At 44.8% G+C, this 24,787-nt stretch overlaps 1 protein-coding gene across 3 annotated transcripts in view; it reads right to left on the bottom strand.

The window, feature by feature from the left end:
* Window positions 1-24,787, bottom strand: part of PRX (periaxin) — a 144,767-nt gene that overhangs the window by 67,624 nt on the left and 52,356 nt on the right. For 2 of the 3 annotated variants that reach the window (XM_033954224.1, XM_033954227.1), the window contains exon 2: window positions 4,562-4,649. The exons of the other annotated variant lie outside the window; for it this stretch is intronic. The gene's annotated coding sequence lies outside the window, so the exon portion shown is untranslated. The remainder of the gene's footprint in view (window positions 1-4,561; window positions 4,650-24,787) is intronic. 3 annotated transcript variants of the gene reach the window in all.

The following is a 24,787-nucleotide window of genomic DNA, read 5'->3' as shown; positions in this document are numbered from 1 at the left end:
TGATGCGGTGTTTTCTGTCTTGCTGGCGCCCTCCTCCATCTTCCTGCATTGTTCGCTGAAAGCCGCGGGCAGCGGATCCTATGTGCCTCTTGCGGCTGACCCAGAAGTGTTCCTCTGATGTCACGAACGCTTCCCAGCCGCAGGAGGCGCATGGAAGCCGCTACTGCGGCTTTCAGCGAACGCTGCAGGAAGATGGAGGAGGGCACCAGCAAGACAGAAAACAATTGTATAACGCGCTCACGCATATAACGCGCATGGTTATGCGCGGTTTGTAAAATCTTGTATAACGCGCGCGTTATATGCGTGAAAATACGGTAATTGGCAGTAAATGCCAATAATTGATACTAACAAGTGCTAATTAGCAGTTACGTGGGTAACAGATTTATTACGCCCCCTATTCTATAAATTGACTGGTAAAAACCCAATCAAGTACTTCACAAAATATCTCTCAAAAGAGTACTTCAGAAAGGTTGAGGTCCCCTGGAGATATATACCACATATCCAACAATGAATCACTACTACTTAATAAATGAGTGTGTGTATCCTCAGTGTGATTGTTAAGCTATAGTGGCAACTGCTGCAGCAGAAGTCCAAGCTTAAATCAATCGGCAGGTTGTTTTGCAAGCCACGCCCACACCATCACAGGCAAATACATGTGTAAAGTGCAATAACGCAAAAGTGCTTTAAGTGAATTTCATACATATAAATACAGTGCTCCCCTGCGAATTTGCGGTCCCAGTCATTCGTGGTATTTTCTGACCACAAATGACCGGGCTGGAGAGGGCAGCCGGAGCGCCGGCGAGTGAAAGAAATCACTCGCTGTATGCTCCGTCCGCCTCTTCCTGTACTAAAGTTAGGCCTTACCAATCAGGAGCTGCTCCCCATACCCACTCCCCCAAAAAGAGAGCAGCTGTATTCAGAAGGGAGCAGCAAGTCAGAGAGTGGGGGAGATAGTGTAGATCCAGTTTTACAATATCAGTGGTGCAGCTGATGAGAGAAACTCATACTATCCAAACCAAAAAGACCTCAACTATTTGATCAGAAATCTTGGCTCACCAAGACCAGTGCCGAGCTTTTGACGTCTAGTCTCAAGCAGTGGAACTTGATGGATGAAAATGTGCACGTCACAGATCAAAGGAAGCCTCACCAGGCTTTTTCCACCTTCTTCACCCATCGAGATGGATTCTGCTTCTGCCACAATGTGACCAGTCTGAGGCAATTGGAATCGCCTGTAATCCGAAAGAGTGGCATCTCTTCACAGCTCATCCAGGAGCATCAAAGCTGTGCTGCTCCATAATGGGAACAAGTACCCATCTCTTCTATTGGCCTACTCAGTGTGCTTCAAAGAGGATTACAATAACATCAAGACCTTACCAGGCACCTTGAAATATGAAGAGTATAACCGGGAGGTCATCAGAGACTTCAAAATGGTATCATTCCTAATGGGTTTCCAAGGCGGTTTTACCTAGTTTCCCTGCTATCTGTGCCTTTGGGACAGCAAGTACACAAAGGGACACTACCAAAGGCACAGTGGAACAAATTCTCTGTGCAATAGACTCCCACTAGAGGTGGTGAAGATAAAAGACTGTCTGAATGTGAGATCTCTTAGGGAGAGGAGGGGATAGTGGATGCCGCGGATGGGCAGACTGGATGGGCCATTTGGTCTTTATTTGCCATCATGTTTCTATGCAACCACTGGTGGGCCCCTAAAAGGTGCTGATGCCACCACTGCACATCAAATTGAGCTCTAGATAAGGATTCAGCAGTCTTCAAGTACCTTCAAGAATCTTCCCTAATCTATCTGAGGCAAAGATCAAGGCTGGTGTCTTCGTCAGACCACAGTTAAAGAAAATCTTGGAGTGCAAAGAGTTTCCCACGAAGCTAACTAGGAAGGAGAAAGCGGCTTGGAACAGCTTTGTTGCAGTGGTTCGAGGTTTCCTGGGCAATCACAAGGTCAAAAACTACATGAAGATAATTGAGAATCTGGTGAAGAATAACAGTAAAATGGTCTATAGAATGACTCTCAAAGTCCATGCCCTTGATGCTCATCTTGAGACATTCAAGGAGAACATGGGAGTATACTCAGAAAAGCAAGGTGAGCACTTCCACTAGGATATACTGGATTTTGAACACCGCTACCAAGGACAATAAACAAAGAACATGATGGGAGACTACATCTGGGGGCTGATTTGTGAGATTGAGAGGGGACATGATCAAGGTACTGAATGGAATAGACTTAGTAGATAAGAGCAGGTTGTTTACTCTCTCCAAGGTAGGGAGAATGGGCACCCTCTAAAATTGAAAGGGGATAGATTCTGTACGAACATAAGGAAGTTCTTCTTCACCCAGAGAGTGGTGGAAAACTGGAACGCTCTTCCGGTGTGTGTCATAGGGGAAAACACCCTCCAAAGATTCAAGACAAAGTAAGACAAGTTTCTGCTGAACCAGAACGAATGCAGGTAGGGCTAGTCTCAGTTACGGCACTGGTCTTTGACCAGAGGCCGCCACGTGAGCGCACTGCTGGGCACAATGGACCACGGGTCTGACCCAGCAGTGGCAATTCTTATGTTCTTAAGTGACTTACAGTGTAATCGCAAGTCTCAAAAAACTACTCACTTCTAAATCTTCTGTGGTCATCTTTGTATAACTTCAATAGAAATACATGTTAATTGTGATTGATATGTTGCTTTTTATGACTTTATAAGAATGAAAAGATGAAAATTCAGTGTTTTCACATTTTAAATAAGTGCATTGCAAAATCTGAATATCCTGGTCAAAAAAAGCAAATCTTTATGGAAATAACAGACATTTTCTAAAGATTAGCGCACGCTAAATGATAAGGCATCCGTAGAATATCATGAGTGCCTTAGCATTTTAGCGCATGCTAATCTTTAGTAAAGTGTGATAGCGATACTTGAGTCGAGGGGTGCTAAATGGGACAAACGTCAGGATTTTGATAAAGTTCAGGCATGGGATCAGTGGCGTAGTAAGGGGGAGGCAAGGGGCAGTCCTCCCCAGGTGTCATGTTAGAGGGGTGCCAGCCCCCCTCCTCCTCTCCATCCTCTCCGCCTCATCCCACTCCTCCCCTCGCCACACGTGCATCCCCCTTCTCTTCCCCGTAGCTCTAGTTGCTCACTGCTGTGAGCAACAACTTCAACGTGTTCCTCGCGCCCGCGTAAGCTCTCCCGTTGACATCACTTCAGGGTGCCATGCACAGAAAGTGATGTCATGAGGATCATATTGGAGTTGTTACTCACGGCGGTGAACAACTAGAGGTATGGGGGAAAGGAAGGAGGGCATGCATGTGGCAGGGGGAATTGTGAAAGGAGCAGGGGGGTGTGGAGATGAGGGGAGGGGTGCCTCTGCCCCAGGCGCCTCTCACCTTTGCTATGCCACTGCATGGGAGAACCTATAAATTGAATTACTGCCAAGCGAGAAGTCAACAAAGATAAGTGTTGCTTATGCAAAATAGTTTTTAAAAATTTCAAGTACAGTAGACCCCCGCGAATTCACAGTTCATGAATCGTGAAGTTAGTCATTCGCGGTATTTTCTGACTGCCCCTTCCGGACAGAAAATACAGGAAATGACTGAGTCCGCAAATCAGCCTTCTGCACAGCCGTCAATTCCAATCAGCCTTCTGCACAGCTGATTCCTCCTCCTCTCCCCCCCCCCAGTCAGCCAATCAGCCTTCTGCACAGCCAATTCCTCCTCCTCTCCCCCCCGGTCCGCCAATCAGCCTTCTGCACAGCCGATTCCTCCCTCTCTCCTCCGCGTCAGCCAATCAGCCTTCTGCACAGCCGATTCCTCCTCCTTTCCCACCCCCCACCCACCCCCGTCAGCCTTCTGCACAGCCAAACCGCCTGCCAGCCTAAATATTGTTTTTTTAGCACCTGCTGCCACCCCTGCAGCTCTCGCCCGCCTCCAGTCCGCTCCTAAACTGCATTCGTGGTTTTTCTAAATTCGCGGGTGCTCCTGGAACGGAACTCCCGCGAATTTCGGGGGAGTACTGTATTATATTTGTGAACCTGGCGGTTAGGGTCTGTGAGTGTGCTATGTGACAACCTATGCTTTTGAATGTATAAGCACTTCGGTTGGTGGGTACTTCACATGACATTATTTAAATATTTTTGTTAAAATTTTTATAATATATTGCATCTCATGATTATTACCGGCTGCTTTGTCATCTTCCGATTACCCATCCATCTCTCCCTGTTTCTCAACCGAGCCCCACCTCTACCTTTCTCCCTGAGACATCCACAGAAATTGTCTTTATATATTTCACCTATATATTCTGATATTGAAATCTTTTTCTCACACTATCCTGGTCTGAGGAAGGAGGTTTGTCTTCTATAAGCTAGACAAAAATGTATCCAGATGGTGCAATAAAAAGGCTATCGCCTTATTTTCCATTTTTTATTCATCTTTAAAGTGGACTAACACAGCATTGATATTACTTTAGCTATGAAAAACAGGCTTTACAGGTTAATAGATGGGGGAGGGGAAAGGACTTCACTTGTCTCCGAGGACCAGTAATTGTCTGACACTCAAGGGGATGCTGACCTTTCTCCAAGAGCTGAAGGTTCCTGCTCACTGGTACTTCATTTCCTCCGGGTAAAAGGGCTACTTTCCTGCCATTCTTTTTGTGCGCCTGTGAATCAGAAAATAATAAATAGCGTGTCAGGTCATCACTGGAAGGAAATGGTGAGCTGCTGAGGAAGGATGGCGGTCCAGGGCTTCTTCTCCACCGTCGCACAGGCCACCAACAAAAAGAAGGACGGGGCTGGTCCTGGCTCTCTCCAGAATCCGCTCTTATCTTGCACTTACCACCCAAAACAAACTTTCAGGAAAATACTTTACAGCCAAATAAATTCCACTTTGTGGGAAAAGGGTCGCCGCAAACTTCTGCAGTTCAAATGCTTTACAAACATTTTACTTTCCAGATTCATAACGTTATATCTATATCTAGAGAGAACTGCTTTATGCTCCAGCTCAAAACCCTTTGAGGCAAATTTCCCCAAGCAAGGACTAACTTTTAAGCAAATAGCTGCTATTTGTTAGTGTAGGGGGGGGAGGAAGGGGGTGATATACAGCTCAATTGTAAGTTTTTTTCAAGCAGGGACAGTCTTTTATATGTACATGTACAGTGTTGCATATGATTAGTAGCACAATAGCAGTAGTAGAAATAACAGACAACAGTAATACAGTAGACTTTCAGTTAGAGAATGACACGGTGACAAAATTCATCACCGTCCCTGTGGATAACGGCGGGAAACAAACCCGTGTCATTCTTTAGTGTCTATCTCAACCTCAGTCCTTCTACACCAGCATTCTTCAGTGCAAGGCTTGAGGGTCAGTGGCTGAGCCCATTCATACTCTGATTCTTATATGAGCCAATTATAAGATAACTAGTGTTTAAGCCCGTTACATTAACGGGTGCTAGAATATAGCAGCATTTCCCACCCTTCCCTGTGCAACAGCAGCATTTTCTGGCCTTCCCTGTCCAGAAACAGCAATTCCCCCCCCCCCCACACACACTTCCCAGTGCAGAAGCAGCATTTCCCGCCGCCCCCTTCCCAGCCGCCGCGTTTAAATTGAGAGAAAAGCGCTGCACCGCGCTACCACTGGCTTCAGCGTCTTCTATCCACTGCAGCCAACCCTAGCGGAAACAGGAAGTAGTCAGAGAGGGCGGGCCGCAGTGGACAGAAAACGGCAAAGCCAGCGTTAGCGCGGTGCAGCGCTTTTCTCAATTTAAATGCAGGTGAGCCGGCGAGAAGGAGGAGGCTTCGGCGGTGGTGGTTTTGGCGGTGAGTGAGGGCGGGAGGGGGGAGTCGCCGGCTGTGCTTTCCTGATCTGGCCGCCGCATACGCATTCTGACCGCCGCATACGCATTCTGACCATGGACCTACGGATCACAGATCAGGGATCACAGATCACGCAGGTCTGAGTGTGCATGCACGGCTAGCGTTTTATTATATAGGATGAAGCCATTGTGAAATCACTGATAAGCTTGGCTCTTATTGGTGGAATGAGACATTATGACATCACAATATCTGCTCTGGATACCAGAGACTGTCATTCTCTAGTAGGGTACCTCATGTGTAGGGAACTCCGGTCCTCGAGAGCCGTATTCCAGTCGGGTTTTCAGGATTTCCCCAATGAATATGCATTGAAAGCAGTGCATGCAAATAGATCTCATGCATGTTCATTGGGGAAATCCTGAAAACCCGACTGGAGTTCCCTACCCCTGGTCTACCTCAACCTCAGTCCTTCTACACCAGCATTCTTCAATGCAAAGCTTGAAGGTCAGTGGCTTTGCCCATTCATACAGTACTCTAATTCTTATGTGTGCCAAGTATAGGATAATGACGCCATTGTGACATCACTGATGAGTTTGGCACTTAGACATTGGTGGAATGAGACATTATGACATCACAATCTCAGCTCTGGAATGTTGCTACTCTTTGGGTTTCTGCCTAGGACCTGGGTTGGCTGTGCCCATTCATATTCTGATTCTTATGTGAGCCAAGTATAGGATAATAAAGCTATTGTGACATCATTGATATGATTGGTTCTTAGGCATCGGTGGAATGAGGCATTATGACATCACAATATCTGCTCTGGTTACCAGAGACTGTCATTCTCTAGTGTCTATCTCAACCTCAGTCCTTCTACACCAGCATTCTTCAGTGCAAGGCTCATTCATACTCTGATTCTAAACTCTCTCCTTAAATAATGACATGGAGAAGGTTTCCGCGGGGACGGGAATGGTGATGAATTTTGTCACCATGTCATTCTCTACTCTTGGTTAACTGGCACCCATGGGGATTGGTAGATGCCAGATAAATGTAGTTTCTGGTTGCTTGAGAGTTACTATTAAAAATAAGTCTAACTAATACTATACCCCATACTATGCCATACCGTAAACTGTTCCAGACAAACTACCGGACATGTGGCAGGCAAAGCGTGGGCGTACTCATAACAAATCATTTCCATACCCCATCTGTCTTATATTCTGTGCGGTTCACAGTGCTAAGACACTGTACATTCACAGCGATATACAATTTAGCCTATTTAAATACTTTCTCGAATGAGTAGGTCTTTAAAGATTTCCTAAAACTTAGGTACAACTCGGATCTTAGAATCAATGTGCCAAAATTACAATCCCAAAGGGCCGCCTGATAGGACAAAATTCGATTCAAAAATCTTTTATATTGACATCCTTTTACTATGGAAATTCAAATAATTTGGAACCTCGAATGGAACACAATCTGCCTACAAACTGAAAGTGATCAGGAAAATAATTTGGAATGAAACCATTCGTCATCTTATAACATATCAGCCAAACTCAAACAAAATTCTGGCCTCAGCCTGCAACCAACGTAAACGTTGATAATAGTCCAAAATAGAATCAGATTTCTTTAGATTAAATATCAACCTGACAGCTGTGTTTTGGATGATCTGCATCTTCATCTCAGGTGCAATTAAGTTGTGCCCTCAAATTGGGCATGCGCAACTCATAGCACCATACATAGAATTTGGGGGTTAGTGAGTACTTTTACCAGCATGGTTCAAACTGAATATGGTCAAGACTAATCTTCTTTCCTCCTAAACAGTGCCGATGTAAGGGTGAGCAGCGCCCGGGACAGTGGCACCCCTGCCCCCCCTGCTGTGCGTGTCCCGCCCTTCCCTTTCCCCACACCTTTTAAACTTCTTCAGCGTGAGCAGCATACTGTCCATGTTGGTATTGGCTCCCTTTGAGTCACTTCCTGGGTAAGGATCCAGGAAGTGACATCAGAGAGAGCGCCAGAAATGTATGGGGGACAGCAAGGGCCTGCGTGGCAAGGAGAGGAGTGGGGAGTGAGTGGGCTGGCAGGCGAGTGAGCGAGCGAGCGGGGGTGGGGGGGTGCAGAGAGGAGGAGGGGTGCCGCCATGCCCTTAGGAAGACTGTGCCCAGGGCAGACCGTACCCCACACACCCTCTTTACTATGCCACTGCCCCTGAACCCACCTCTCCTCTCCCCCCATTCTCTTTCTGTCTTGTCAGCTCGCAACCTTGGGGTGTTCTTTGGCTTCTCATTATTCTTTCTGTGCACAAATCCAACAGACTCCTAAAGCCTTTTGTTTCTTTCTGTATAATATCACCAAAATCTGACTTTTTCTTTCTGAGGATACTATCAAAACCCTTATCCACACTCTTATCACCTCTCGTCTAGATTACTGCGACTTTCTTCTTACTGGTCTTCCACTAAACCGTCTCTCTCCCCTTCAATCTGTTCAAAATTCTGTTGCACGACTTATATTCCGCCAAGGAATGCTATGCTCACATGACCCCTCTCCAAGTCACTTCCTTGGCTCCCTATTCATTTCTGCATACAGTTCAAACTCCTCTTATTGGCTTATAAGTGCATTCACCCTGCAGCTCCTCAGTCTCTTTCCTCTCTTATTGCTCCTTATACTCTTCCCCGGGAACTCCATTCATCGGGTAAGTCTCTCTTATCTGTACTCTTCTCCTTTACTGCCGCCAGACTCCGTCCCTTCTGTCTTGCTGCACCGCATACCTGGAACAGACTGCTTGAGTCAGTATATCAAGCTCGGTCTCTGGAATATTCAAATCAAGATTAAAAGCCCACTTTTTTGAGGCTGGTTTTAACTCCTAACTGTTACTCACTTGTAAAGTACCCATGTCTGTTTTATCATTCCTCTGTGAAAAATTCCCCAAACCCTATTTGTCCTGTTATTTTGATTAGATCAAGCAGGGATAGTCTCTTACATCTTTTTATTTTTTTAATATCTTTATTCATTTTGAAGCCCAAAATAAGTGCAACAATATTATACAATCATATTACACTATAATAGCACCTAAATTCAATCAAAATTGTAATCCATGACAAATACATATATCACCCCCATCTTCATATTCAAAAATTGCACTCAAATTAAAAATTAAAAATATTTTCCAGCCCCCCCCTCCCACCCACCCACCCTAGACGTGCATGATCAAGGGCCAGATTCAACAATCACTCTTTGCAAAATTTTGTCAATGGCTCCCAAATATCCAGAAACTTCTTATAATGCCCAAAGTTTGCCCAAAGTTTCCCTTTGACGCAGCTTCCTGAATCCGCCTGGGCGCGTCAGAGGGAAGCTTTGGGCAAGCAGCACCACTTGCAAAATTACAGTTCCTGTTGCCTTTCTTACCCGTGCTTGTTTGTCTTACTTTCCGTCGATGGGGGGGGTCTCATTGATGATCGGGGGGGGGCCCGTGTTGATGATCGGGGGGCCCCATGTTGATGATCGATGCTTGAAAAATCTGAGTGAAAGGTGAGTGGTGAGACGGCTCTGGGGTGGAGGGAGCGAGATAAGGGGGCAAGGAAGAGCAGGGCAGTTGATGGATGAGGGAAGAAAGGGGCAGGGCAGGACAGATGATAGAAGTGGGGGGAAGGGAGACAGAAGGGAGCAGGGCAGATGATGGAAGTGGGGAGAACTTGTGCCCAACCCTCACCTCCTCACCACTGCTACTGCTTTCCCGCATGGTGGATGGGGGGAAGAAGATAGTGAAAAGAGGGAAACTGAGGGCTGAATAGTAAGAAAGAATTTAATTTAGACAGAGGCATAAAATAGAGAAGGAAGACCAGAGAAGAAAAGGAAAGGGAAGAGAGAGGAGAGAGATGCCAAAGAATAGGGAAGGACACAGAGATATCACATTCAAGTGAAGGAAATGAGAAGAGAGATGCTAAAAACTACAGGGGGGGGGAGGGAAGCAGAGAGATGCCAGACTATGAGGGGAACAGAGGGAAGGTGATGGATGCCAGACCAAGGGGGGGAAGGGGCAGGAGCAGAGATGGCAGAGGGAGACAAACATTTTCTGGAAGGGGCAGACAGTGGATGGAAGGAAGAGAATGATGAGAAGATGAGGAAAGCAGAAACCAGACAATATAGGTAGAAAAACATTTCTATTTGTTTTATTTATTTATTTTTGCTTTAGGATAATGTATTATTGTAGCTGTGTTGATAATTGTTTATTAATAGAAAATGGAAATAAGATGATACTGTTTATTGAACTAATTTTAATACATTTTTTACAAATTCAGAGACCATAACTCCTTTCCTCAGGTCAGGGATACTGTAACAGCAGTATAGTTTACTGATCTGAAGAAAGAGGTTTTAACCTCTGAAAGCTAAGTAAGAAATGTATTAGTCCAATAAAATGATGGGCACTAAATTTTCTTCCCGCTATGCCCCATGCTTCCTACCCAAATGCAAAATATAAATTGATGGGCTTCCCAAAGCCCTGCCAGCTGAAGATCTCTTCCTCTAGGAAGGAAGGGGAGTTTTGTTCAGAGATGTTTGGAGGTTGCATAGAAGAAAAACTGTACACTGGCACTGGTATGGTAATCTTTGTTTTGAAGTTTAAAATAAAAGAAATAAAGTGGAAATAAAGAAGTAAATACATGGGGCGGGGCATGGTGGGGTGGGGGCGGGGCAAGGGGCCCAGTGTACTTGTGTGCCTAGGGGCCCTCGACGAATTAATCCTGCCCTGGGGAAGGATGGTGTTGAGATGAACATGATTGTTCAATTTCTCAAAAATGTTTTTGCGGGAGGGGGAGCTCTAGGATTCTAAAAGTTAATTCAGAGGGGCACAAAGCTGTAGGTTCATCTAAGGTACCCCACAGGCCCTGGCTCCCTCCAGGTCAAGTGGATGGCAAAATCCACTCTACTTCAAACCCAGCAGCAGAGGTTACTGGCCGGGGTAACATCATTGCAACAGACCTGCTTTTCTGCAAGAAACCTTGGCCAGAGCAAATTGGGATCTTAACCTCAAAATGATTCTTGTACACTGTTTATCATTTCAATAACATATTCTCTTTCTAAAGAAGGAAAAACGAAAAGACTTTTTCCTGGCTGAGGGACAACCTCATTTCTCATCAGTAGAGAGCTGCGGCTGGTGGGTTTAATAGAGCAAAGACCAAAGCATAACACACCACTGAAAGCAACCCACACTAAGAGGAAATTAAAAAAAAAAAAAAAAAAAAAAAATTATTTGGCTTCCTGTCAACTTTAAACACAATTTCATGCTGAAACACATCATTATAATTTATTTATTCAGTTTCCTATACTGTTCTCCCAGGGGAGCTCAGAACTGTTTACATTAATTTATTCAGGTACTTAAGCATTTTTCCCTGTCTGTCCCGGCAGGCTCACAATCGATCTAATATTGCACTTTCTGGTTAGAAGACACATTAATGTTATAGGGAATTTAAGACTTGAAAGTATCCTTTTTTAAACAGAATTTGAAAAAAATCATCATTAAATTTTAAAACAGATGTTAACATTAAAAAATAACAACATAAAAGAGGTTAAAACAACAATTCAGCGTTGAGCATCAAGTAAAAGGTACAGTTAAAGCATTTGATATTAGAGAATGAAACGGTGAGCAAACCCTGAGGGAAGCCGCAGTGGGCCGCGGTTTGCCCGTGGCGCACAGAGACGCTACTGCCCGAATCGCCACAGACACAGGAACAAAACTTTTCACCGCTCGCAGTTGTGTGCTAGGTCAGTTGTACACTAAGGACCTTACACAGGACTTTCCCGCTTGCACAGTCCATTTTTAGCTTGGCTTTCAAAAAAGGCTTTTTTCTGTTTGTTGAATATATGACCATGGGCCACAGGTGCACAGCCAGGGGCATAGCTACCTCTGAGCGAGCCCAGCAAAAAGCTCAGGGATGCCCAGCGCATCCCTGCAATGCCATTGAAAAAAATTACAGCAGGGGCACTTATAGGTAAATTCTATTTAGTCTGCTTAACCCATACATAAGAAGATAAGAACTGCCATCTCCGGATCAGACCTTCGGTCCATCAAGTCCGGCGAACCGCACATGCGGAGGCCCAGCCAGGTGTACACCTGGCGTAATTTTAGTCACCCATATCCCTCTATGCCTCTCGTAAGGAGATGTGCATCTAGTTTGCTTTTAAATCCTAGAACGGTGGATTCCGCAATAACCTCCTCTGGGAGAGCATTCCAGGTGCCCACCACTCGTTGCGTGAAGCAGAACTTCCTGATGTTTGTCCTGGACTTGACCCCCCTTAGCTTCAGTCCATGTCCTCTTGTCCGTGTCACATTGGACATTGTAAATAATTTTTTTGACTGCTCTATTTTGTCGATTCTTTTCAGTATTTTGAAAGTCTCGATCATATCCCCTCGCAGTCTCCTTTTCTCAAGGGAGAACAATCCCAGTCTCTTAAGTCATTCCTCGTATTCCAAGTTCTCCATACCTTTTATTAGCTTCGTTGCTCGTTTCTGCACCCTCTCCAGCAGTTTTATATCCTTCTTTAGGTCGGGAGACCAATGTTGGACGCAGAATTCCAAGTGTGGTCTGACCATTGCCCTATAAAGCGGCATTATGACTTTCTCCGATCTACTCGTGATTCCTTTCTTTATCATGCCTAACATTCTATTTGCTTTCTTTGCCACTGCCGCGCATTGTGCCGACGGTTTCAGGGTCCTGTCTATCAGTACACCCAGGTCCTTTTCTTCTTCGCTCTTACCCAGAGTAGCGGTTTTTACTGCCGGCCTTGGCAGTAACAGCTTTGACAGGAATTCTATGAGTGTCGGAGCTGTTACCGCCGCGACCAGTGCTACAAACGCTAGCGTGGTTTTGTAAAAGGGGGGGAAAGATAGGCAGCTACATTGGTGCACCTAGCCAACGTAAACACCTAACTTAATTGTTTTATAGACTTAATCAGCGCCCAATAATTGACAATTAGCACCTCGCACGTAATTGATGTAAATTGCACTTAACCTAAATTGGTGGGCGCCTACCATTTTGGTGGCTAATGCTGGAAGTGGCGTTGGGCGCCGTAAAGTGCCTATGTAATCACGGATTCATGTCAAAGGGAGGCATCAGAAACGTAGGCCTAGAAAACCCTGGCCTATATTTTCAGTGCCTAGCTTTGCTGGAGGCGCAGTTCTCTAAATTACCCCATCGCACGATTGAGACGTGATTGGCGGCCACCGACAACGGCGCCGTTCAGAGCATCTGGCGGTTAGTGTCTAATCCAGCCCCTATCGCTAGAAAGTAAGTGTTTCTGCAGATCATGAACTGGGGCTTGTGCTGTTCTTCATTCTTTGCATCATACACTCTCTCGAGCCGGGCCTCCCTTCATTCCACAGTCCTGTTGCATCACACGGGGGGAGGGGGAGAAGCAGGGGCAGGCCTGCTTCAAAGCGTGACTGGCTAAATTAAGAAAACTTTCTAAATCATTTGAAGAACCCAATACTGGACAGCCTAGCGATCTACAGAAGCAAAATACACAGCTGCTCCCCTCACTCTTTCAGCCAAAGATTTGCTGGGCACAGGGGCAGGACCAGGGCTATTTTTGGGACGATGCAGGGGAGGTATAGAATACTTTCTCTCTAGTTAAAAAACATGTTCCAACCATGCAGTTAGTAAGGTTTAAATGGGAGGCTCCTTTGTAGCCAGCTACAGACTGGACCCACCATCTCCAATATGTCCATTGGAATAGTAAAGGGGGGAAGCGGGCCGCCCCTGAATGCCATCTTTGCGGGGGGCGCTGGCGCCTCTCTTCCTCTCTGCCCCTGCATACCTCTTTAAATATGGTAGTTGCCAGCACGAGCAGCATCTTCCATTTGCTGCTCGTGCAGGCGTTGGCTTCATGATGATGTCACTCCCCTGTAGTGATAACGCCAACTAACGCGGGATATGGAATGCAGAATAAGCACAGGCCAATCTCAGAATGGGTCAGCTGGTATGGAGACTTTCAGTAATCACACCGGTAGTCTAATTTCCAAAAGTCACAGGCTCTGGGCAGAGTGAAAGTGAAAAATGGTTAAATCATAACTCGCCAATAATTAGAAGTAGTGTTAGTGATATTTAACCATGTCTGCCGGTGACAGAGTTCAAAAAAGCGTGGGATGAACACAGAGGATCTCTAATCAGAAAATAATGGTATTTATTGAAGAACTAAGGCCAGTACTGGGCAGACTTGCACGGTCTTGTCCCATATATGGCCATACAGTTGAGGATGGGCTGGGGAGGGCTTAGACAGCAGCGATGGTTTAGCTGGGCTGAAGTGAGCTTTGATGGAGACTTCAGTAAATGGAAGCTATGCACAGTACCGGGCAGAGCTTTGGGTTTCAGACCCAGAAATAGCTAGGAAAAAGGACAATTTAAATTAAATTATAAAAACATAAGAACATAAGAAGTTGCCTCCGCTGGGTCAGACCAGAGGTCCATCCTGCCCAGCGGTCCGCTCCCGCGGCGACCCATCAGGCCTATCATCTGTGCAGTGGTCCCTGACTATTCCTATAACCTACCTCTACTATCTGTACCCCTCAATTCCCTTATCTTCTAGGAACCTATCCAAACCTTCTTTGAAGCCCTGTAACGTGCTCTGGCCTATCACAGCCTCCGGAAGCGCGTTCCATGTGTCCACCACCCTTTAATTTAAAGAGAGGGTACGGTTGGGACGACTGGACAGACCATTCGGATCTTTATCTGCTGTCATTTAATACGTTAATAGGTTACTACTTCCTGGTTGTGGGACCAGGATATGGCATCAGAAGGGAGCCGAGGCTGGCGTGAGTGGCGGGTGGAAGATGTTCTTTGCGCCAGAGAACATTTCAAGAGGTACACAGGGGCCAAGGCAGCACTCAAACCACGGGGTACATGGCACAGCGATGCCATGGCATCACCACCCCAGATGACAATCTTCCTCGCTACACCACTGATTATGTCCATCCTTTAAATCCCTTTATTCAATATAGACTGCTTGCCTCTAAGTAGTTCTCAGCACAAAATACGTAAAGCACAATAAAACAATGCAACATTGCAGTAAGAGGTAAAAATTAATGATTAATCATAAATTAATTTAAATAGCCAGGACTTACAGGAGTAGATTCAAGAAACAATACCAAAATTTAGGTGCAGTGATGATGTGCACTAAAGCCCCGATTCTATAAATGACGCTTACATTTAGGTGCCTTTATCAGCACGCCTTAGCCGATCTAGGCGCCTAACTAAATTTATCTATTTTTAAAAAATTTATACCACCTAGAATCTAAGAGGTTTCCAATAACAAACATTCCTAAAATAAAACCATGGCAGCGCATAAACATTACATGATCATTGTTTAAAAAGCTTAATTGGCACTAAATAATTGGCAATTAACTCATAACTGAGATTAATTGCACTTAATTGGATGGACAGTTTGGATTTAACAAACTTGGAAAAAACAGAGGCGGAAGTAGTGGCCTCGGCTACACTATTCATTCAGTTAGCATTGGACTCGGATAGAGAATGGTTAAACATCAGGCTAAACTATTTATGAATCAAAAAATTAGAATGTACCCGGATGTGTCAAAAACTACCCAGAAGAAGAGGAAACAATTTTTACTTCTGCGACCCCCAGGTGTTAAAATGAGGGGCTATATTTAGGGTTGCCAGATTTTCCAATTGGAAAATCCGGACCCCCCCTAGACCCGCCCATCCCCATCCTGTAACGCCCTAATCCCGCCCTAGCCCCACCCCCCAATGCCTGCTCTTGTCATGCAGGGAGGAAGTCCACACATGCGCGGACTTCCTCTCTGCCCGACATGATTTGAGGAGGCTTTTCAAAACCCAAAGTGCCGGTTTTGAAAAGCCATCCGGACCCCCGGACATGTCCTCAAAAGGAGGACATGCCCGGGGAAATCCGGACGTCTGGTAACATACTTAGATATCCTTGTAAATGTATGGTTAATCTTCAGGGTGTTAAATATGTCTTTTTTGAAGCCTCACAGTTAATTAAATTTATAGCTGGTAAAGTGGTTGTTTCTGCTAGTACCGCACTAGATTTGCAGGCATATTCTTCGCAAGAGGAAAGCTAGTCCGTTAAGCAGGATTAGCCATCTTTTCTTTTCCTTTAAAATTTAAGCGATGTAATCTCCGTTATTGGTATCACCGCCTCCCTATATAATTGGGGTCTAACTAACAGTGCGAGATAAATAATTTATTTCCTTTAATTTTTAATTCATAACTTTTGTTTTATTTTTTCTATTGGACTGTTAATATTCAGTGATTTATTTGATCATGGAAAAATTTGAAACTTTAATAAAGAAATATATTAAAAGTGTGCTGTTGAAGTTTGCACCTGTTGAACATAGTAACAGAACATGGCTAAACGCTCCAGGCTCCAGGCTTACTGTGACAGCACCAGGGCCATGGTCAAGCCCTGCTATGGCTCACCCCCTCCCGGAGGGAGCAGGATGCAGAAGTGCTGGAGCATGGATCTGGGATGGAAGCCCGATGCTGTGCTAACTTGTTCCAGGTCCAGGTCCAGGAGGAGGTGAGATGGTTGTAGCGGTGGTGGGAGGCCCATCAAGGGGGAGGAAGGAGTAATGAGAACTAGGGAGCGATGGAAGCCCTTGCTCTGAGAATCCCTTTACAGCAGCATCTCGCAAACTTTGCGAAGCCGTGGCCCACTAAACTGGTGGCCACGGCTCGAGGGTATCCAGAAGTGTGCAGATGTCAATGTGATGATGTCATGTGCATACGTGACATCATCACATCGTCGTCCATGCATGCGTGAAGGCCCTACAGATGGGGCCCTGAGCCGCCAGTGGGGAATACTGGAAAGGAAGAGGCGCCGAACGGGAGAAGAGGTGCTGGCGCACTGCCTACAGAATGTGCCCCTTGCCATGAGAGGCATATCCTGTAGGCAGTCAGCCGGCATTTATTCTTCCCGGGTGTCGGGTGGCACACCATTTGCGATACACTGTTCTAGAGGAAGGTCAGTTGCAGGTACCTCTCATCAGTTGGTTGAAGGAAGGAAGGGAGAGCATCGGGTGGTTAGGGGAGAGAATGGGGGAAGAGTATTAAGTGATTGGGTGGGTAATCTCTGGTAGGGGGAAGGCAGTCTCTAGTAAGGCTGGAATAAAGAGAAGGGGGGGAACAAAAAACATAGAGGGAGGAGCTTGTTTTAGTTTGTAAACTACTCTGTAATATATATAATGAAAGGCTGTATGTCAAATTTAATAAACATAATCGAGGAGCAAAGTAATAAGTGCCTGGCTTCCTGTAGATAATTCTGAGGTCCCTCAATATGGCCACAAATAATGAACGTTCCAAAGATAGAAAACACACACTTGCACTGTTGAACTAATCTGGCTTTGCATAGGTAAAAACAACTTTAACCTTATCCGACCTTATCCCTTGAATTTTAATCTCAGACCTAGAAGAAAGTACTAAATCATCTGATTTTATCTCTGGACAAATAAACTACATAGACGCTCTTTGTAGCCACAGCATTTCAGATTTATCCTAACTTCATCTGAGCTGTCACCCTCGGTACAAAAATGTAAATTTAATTTAAATAGTTACAGCCACTTCTATCAAGAAGATTTGAAAAGGACTCTAAAAGATGATCAGTACAAAAACTGCATCTATATAAAATCTACAAAATTGTAAAATATTCAAACTGTACATCAAAATTCTAGCTAACGTTCTCCCAGTTCCTTAATTCTCACAAACATGTAACAGCATTAGACTTGACCTCAAAAACCTTAAGTTGGAAAAACTATGTGAATTGAAGTTTTTCCCATGAATTTGATTGTTCTTGATCAGAAAATAACTGCAGTGCCGTGTAAGGCTTTGTTGCAATGAGTTGAACAGAATCGCAGGCTTTATCCTGACTATCTCAAGAAGTCATTGAATGCTTGAGGGTTTTGAACGCCATTGGTAGATGACTACACCAAAGTATACATGTTTAGCTATGGGTGCCAGACTCATGCCTATGTAGGTGCTTTAGGCCGACGAACACCACTTCGGGCGTGGCTAACGCCAGAAGTGGCGTTAGGCACCCTAAAGCATCTATGTAGGCGTGCATCTACGTAGGCGTGATTCACGACAAAAGACAGGCACCAGAAATATAGGTCTGGAAAATCCTGGCCTACATTTCTGGCACCTACCTTTCGCGGAGGCGTGATTCTCTATAGGGCGCCATTGCGTGATTGACACATGATTGGCGCTGCTGTTATTGGCGCCCTACAGAGAAGCCGGGCCATAATGTTATTCATCTCTTAGAGGTCTTTTTCTAAAGCATATTAAAATAGTCTGCTGCAGAAACACGTTAAAGCATTTTGTGGTACAGTGGTGCCTCACACAACGAACTTAATTCGTTCCAGGAGCAAGTTTGTTATGCGAAAAGTTCGTTATGTGAAACGCGTTTTCCCATAACAATACATGTTAAAAAAATAATTCGTTCTGCAGCATAAAATATGCTAAGATGACATAAAAAAAGATAAATTTGTCAAAATGGTGAAAATGGTGGTCTTGCTGAGGCCAAACTCTTTGACGAGGTCACACTGTTTTACCCCACATTCACTCCTTCTAATTATTTCCCGTTTCATTTCAACAGAAATCACCTTCCTGCTTCATGATATATAAAAAATATTGAGTTTATCTTAAAAGGACGACTGTATACAGTGAGAGAGGGCAGTTAAGCACAGTGACTAACGACTGCCTGCAGTGCCTGCGCGGAAGGATGCAATACATCGGCAGCTCGGGCGACTTTGTTGTGTGAAACGAAGTTCGTTGTGTGAAACGAAGTTCGTTGTGTGAAGTTCGTTGTGTGAAACGAAGTTCGTTGTGTGAAACGAAGTTCGTTGTGTGAAACGAAGTTCGTTGTGTGAAGATCGTTGTGTGAAACGAAGTTCGTTGTGTGAATCAAGACATGAAGTTCGTTGTGTGCAGCGTTCGTTGTGCGAGGCGTTCGTTATGCGAGGCACCACTGTATTTTGCCTGTTTGTCATGTTATGGATTTTCAAAATATTTTTGGGAGGGGGTGTTTAACGGGCATTCCTGTATTTTCCAGCTAGCATGTTATGAATAATATGCACTAAGGCCCTGATTCCATCAATGGTGCCTACCGATGCCTACACTGAGGCACCTATGCGTGATTACCTGCACCTGCCCACAAATTGGGTGTGGTTAGGGGTGGAGTTTGGGCATGGAATGACTTAGACCAGTGTCTCTCAAACGTTTTTAGTTCCGGCACGCTACACGAAGCAAACACTTTTCAAGGCACACTAAATGGAGCAAATGTTTCTCATGGCACATTATAATTGAAATTATAAAATTGCAAAACCAACAAAATATTAAATTTGAGAGTTATTTATTTAAAGTTCTTTAAATTATGTATGGGTAATGTAACAACAGTGAAACTAAAGCAGATAGAATAGAATTGCTAGTCAATGCAATGGAGGTGCTTGTTTTTGAGTGCAAATGAACTCAAAACGTGGCTCGTAGGTCGACAAACAAACACACATTTCATCATCCATAACGTGACCATTTATTTTTTTCATCAAAAGGGGACATCTATTAATTGTCAGTCCCGCCCCCAATCCTGCCCTAGCCCTGCCCCAATCCCACCCTAGCCCCACCCCATCCCACCCCAATTTCTTCCATTCGTTTTTCATGTACACATATCTTATTAATTCATAATGGTAACCATAAAATTTAAAAAAAAACTACAAAGCACACTATACGCAGAGAAAATGTTAATTATCATTTATATTTTGGGGGTTTTCAAAGATGTCAAGGCAAATGACTTTAAAATTTGCAATGTCACCTCAGTAACTATAGAAAAATAGACAAATATAGTGCAAAATATAGACAGCAGATATAAATTCTCAAAACTGACATATTTTGATCACTAAATTGAAAATAAAATCATTTTTCCTACCTTTGCTGTCTGTTGATTTCATGAGTCTGGTTTTCTTTCCTTCTGTCTGTGTATCCTTTCTTTCATTTCTTTCTTTCTGCACTCAGGCCCAACAATTGTCCCTTTCTATTCCCTCCCTCCCTCCTTCCTTCCTTCCTTCCTATGTCCTTAGTGCCCCCAGTGCCTCCTTCCCATGTCCTTAGTGCCCCCAGTGCCTCCTTCGCGTGTCCTTAGTGCCCCCAGTGCCTCTGTCCTGTGTCCTTAGTGCCCCCAGTGCTTCCTTCCTATGTCCATAGTGCTCCCCAGTACCTCTGTCCTGTGTCCATAGTGCCCCCCAGTGCCTCCATCCTGGGTCCTTAGTGCCCCCAGTGCCTCCTTCCCATGTCCTTAGTGCCCCCAGTGCCTCTGTCCCGTGTCCTTAGTGCCCCCAGTGCCTCCTTCCCACGTCCTTAGTGCCTCCTTCCTTAGTGCCCCAGTACCTCCTTCCCATATCCTTAGTGCCCCCAGTTCCTATGTCTTGCCTTCCAGCCTTTATCCCACCCCCTCCCCCAAAGCTAGCCTGCCTGCCTATCTCCTTCCCTCCCTCCCTCCATTGCCTGATTCAATCCCCCCACTGATTCAACCCCCATCCGCCCGCCTGCCCGTCTGTCTGTGTACCACCGCTGCCTGCCAGCCTGCTGTGCCGATTCAAGCTCCAACCCACTGCCGCTGCCGCCCAGGCAGCAATTGGCTGGTCCGGAACTTCCACTCCAATGTCAAAATTGACGTTGGGAAGAAGTCAAGAAGCAGCGGCAGCGGACCAGGGTTTGAATCGGCGCAGCAGGTAGGGAAAGTGATCGCCCATCTTGGTGTCCAAGCGCACAGCTTTGGGACGCTGTCCCTGAAAATGGGACATTTTCGTGTCCTGAAGCGGTGGGTTGGGCAACGGGATGGTCAGTCCAAAATCGGGACTGTCCCGTTGAAAACGGGACGTATGGTCACCTTAATCATCCATCATCTACAGTTGTTCTACAAAAATCATATGCACGAATACAGGATGTTCGGTGCTGTACTCGGAGAGAGCCCCCAGGAAAGAGACTTGGGAGTATTTGTAGACAAGTCAATGAAGCCGTCTGCTCAATGCATGGTGGCGGCAAAAAGCGTGAACAGAATGCAAGGAATGACTAAGAAGGTGATCACAAACAGATCGGAGGTTATCGTGCCACTGTACCGGGCCATGGTAAGCCCCCACCTGGAATACTGCAATCAACACTGGTCGCCGTACATGAAAAAGGACATATTACTACTCGAAAGGGTCCAGAGAAGAGCGACAAAAATGGTTAAGGGACTGGAGGAATTGCCGTACAATGTGAGGCTAGAGAAACTGAGCCTCTTCTCCCTTGAAAAAAGGAGGCAGAGAGGGAACATGATCGAAACATTCAAGATATTGAAGGGAATAGACTTAGTAGAGAAAGAGAGATTGTTCACCCTCCCCAAGGTGGAGAGAATGAGAGGGCACTCGCTAAAGTTAGAAGAGAAAAGATTCCGTACAAACATAAGGAAGTAGTTCTTCACCCAGAGAGTGGTAGAAATCTGGAACGCTCTTCCAGAGGCTGTTATAGGGGAAAGCACCCTTCAGGGATTCAAGAAAAGGTTGGATAAGTTTCTGCTGAACCAGAACGTATGCAGTTAAGGCTAGACTCAAATAGGGCACTGGTCTTTGACCTAAGGGCCGCCGTGTGAGCGGACAGCTAGGCACGATGGACCACTGGTCTGACCCAGCAGTGGCAATTCTTATGTTATCTTTTTTTATTTAATTTCTGTCAGAACTGAAAATCCAAGTTTGCAAAGATAAGATCCAAACAGTAACAAAGCCTTGATTGCTTTGTTGCTCAAATTAGGATAACTACTATATATAAAATAAAGCTAAAATTACTTGCCATTCGTTTTCAAGAACCAATCACATCAAAGAATGATGCTTCTCTGGGGCAGTTGTATCCTTACGCACACAGACGCTCAAAACATTGACAGACTCTTGCGTATGCGACGTACATGTCATCTATTCTAGTGTATATTTATGATGAGAATTAAAAAAAAAAAAATAAAGTAAAATTCTGGAATCTCTCATGGCACACGTTGACTTAGACATTGGTAGGCATCTAAGTTAGGCACCAGTAAATTAGGCCAAACATTTTGATGCCTACTGGTGCCTAAGCTGAGTCAAGTGCCACTAGGTGCGATCCTATAAAAGATGCCTAGTGGTTGATTGACAACCATGCTGAATGGCGCCATTTATATTATAGAATCAAGGCCTAAGTGGATAATGCACAGTTAACATGGGAGTACTCAGCGTCTCCTAAATAGGTCTGTTATGTGCGTCTGTATTCATTTTACAGGTACAGCACACTAATGGGAGAGTGTGGCACAGTGGTTAAAGCTTCAGCCTCAGCACTCTGAGGTTGTGGGTTCAAACCCATGCTGTTCCTTGCGACCCTTAATCCCTCCATTGCCCCATGTACATTAGATAGATTGTGAGCCTGCCAGGACAGACAGGGAAAAATGCTTGAATACCTGAATAAATTCATATAAACTGTTCTGAGCTCCCCTGGGAGAACGGTATAAAAAACTGAATAAATAAATAATGGGAACATTAGTGCATAATCTGTAAATTAAAAAAAGCAGCCCTAAAAAAGGGCTGCATTAAATCTGGGTTAAGCACATGAGAAAGTCCTGCTGGACCTTTATGGGAGGGAGGAGAAGAAGAGAGGCTGGTCATGATGGGGGAGATGCACTACCATTAGTCCCCACTATCCTCTCCCAACTATCATCAGCAGTATGTCTGTTCACAAGCTCCGCGTCACTATCTCCACCAATATGTTCACAAGGTCCCATACTGTATTTTGCATTAGCATTATCCCTTAAAATATCAACAATAACTTCACAAACTCCCCTACCAACATCTACAACCACCATCACCATAAACTCCACTACCAACTCTACATCACCATCATCGCCACCTTCTGCACAAGTTTCACACCAACATCTACACCACCATTAACACCACCATATTGGGAAGAATAATCCAAATCATAGTTACTGTATGCTAGAATCCACCTTGAGGGTCGGTGCTCAAGAAAAAGATCTAGGTATCATCATGGACGATACACTGAAACCTTCTGCCCAATGTGTGGTGGTGGCCAAAAAAGCAAAAAGATGCTAGGAATTATTAGAAAAGGGATGGTACACAAGACAGATACAGACAGATGCCTCTGTATCGCTCCATAGTGCGACCTCACCTTGAGTACTGCATTCAGTTCTGGTCTCCTTATTTCAAAAAAGATATAGCGGCATTAGAAAAGGTTCAAAGAAGAACGACCAAGATAAGAAGAGCGACCAAGATGATAAGAAGAGCGACCATGATGATAAAGGGGATGGAACTCCTCTTGTATGAGGAAATACTAAAGAGGTTAGGGCTCTTCAGCTTGGAAAAGAGATGACTGAGGGGAGATATGATTGAAGCCTACAGAATCCTGAGTGGTGTAGAACAGGTACAAGCGGATCGATTGTTTACTGCATCATGATTTACAAAGACTAGGGGACCCTAAATGAAGTTACAGAGCAATACTTTTAAAACAAGTAGGAGGAAATATTTTTTCACTCAGAGAATAGTTAAGTTCTGGAACACATTGCCAAAGGATGTGGTAAAAGCGGTTAAAGTAGCTGGTTTCAAAAAAGATTTGGACAGGTGCCTGCAGGAAAAGTCCATTGTCTGCTGTTGAGACAAACATGGAAGAAGCCACTTCTTGTCCTGGCTTGGTGGCATGTAATGCTGCTACTATTTGGATTTTTGCCAGGTACTTGTGACTTGGATTGTTCTCTGCAAAGACAAGATGCTGAGCTAGATGGACTATTGGTCTGATCCAGTGAGGCTATTCTTATGTTCTTATGCTCATATGCATAGGCTTCCCTAGTAACATTTACAACCACCCTCTGCATAAGCTCCACTACCAACTGTGCATCACCATTATTGTTAACTTCTGTGTAAGCCCCCAACCATCTACACTACCATTACTACCACCATCTGCATAAGCTTCCCGATCAACTCTACAACCATCATCTGTATAAACTCCACCAATTCTACATCACCAACACCTTCTGCATAAACTCCTTACCAACATCTATAATCACCACCTGCATAAACTCTACATCACCATCATTGCCATCTTCTGAGTAAATTTCTCACCAATATCTATATCACCATTACCACTACCATCTGCATAAGCTCCTTGACCAACATCTACAACCACCATCACTAGCGCCATCTGCATAAACTCCACTACCAAATCTTCATCACCATCACTGCCACCTTCTGCGTAAGTTCCCCACCAGCATCTACAACCATCATCGGCATAAACTCTACTACCAACTCTACATCACCATCATTGCCACTTTCTGTGTAAGCTCCCCTACCAACATTTATACCACTGTCAGCACCATCATCTGCATAAGCTCCCTTATCAGATTTACCCCTTCTATCTCACCAAACTATTACCAGCACAAGTTCCCCCACCTTCATCACCTCCACAATCATCACCACCAGCATCTCCATATTTTCCCCTAACCACCTTCACCTGTCATTTCATTGGAATGAATACCAGGATCTCCATAAGCTCTGCTACCTAAGGGATTCAGAAAGAAGATTTCACAGGCCAGAGAAGCACAGTTTCCACTGTGAGAATTAGAAATAAAAACACAGCAAACAAATAACTTGGCCACCAACACAGCAAACAAATAACTTGGCCACCAGCAAGCACAATGCTCTATCTTGTAGCACTACAGAACTGATGTTTATTTGACCCTCATGAAAAGTTGCTTAGGTTTGCAGTGGAAGGAGATCTGGTGAAAAAGCACAAAATGAAAATACAAAAATGGTTAGATGTTTCAGGCTAAGCGCACAGGGAATGCTGGCAACTATAGAGCAGAAGGAAACAAGCTTGTATTCTTTTATGAAGTTCGCAAAGGGCAAGAGTTTGCCTTTTGCTTTCCACAGCAGGCAGAGCACAGCACAGCTATGCAGCTCCCACACTAACAG

The sequence above is a fragment of the Geotrypetes seraphini genome, chromosome 8 (genome assembly GCF_902459505.1).
Source record: "Geotrypetes seraphini chromosome 8, aGeoSer1.1, whole genome shotgun sequence".
Classification (NCBI taxonomy): Eukaryota; Metazoa; Chordata; class Amphibia; order Gymnophiona; family Dermophiidae; genus Geotrypetes; species Geotrypetes seraphini.
The sequence above is the reverse complement of the archived record's forward strand: the minus strand, read 5'-3'. Positions and strand labels throughout refer to the sequence as shown.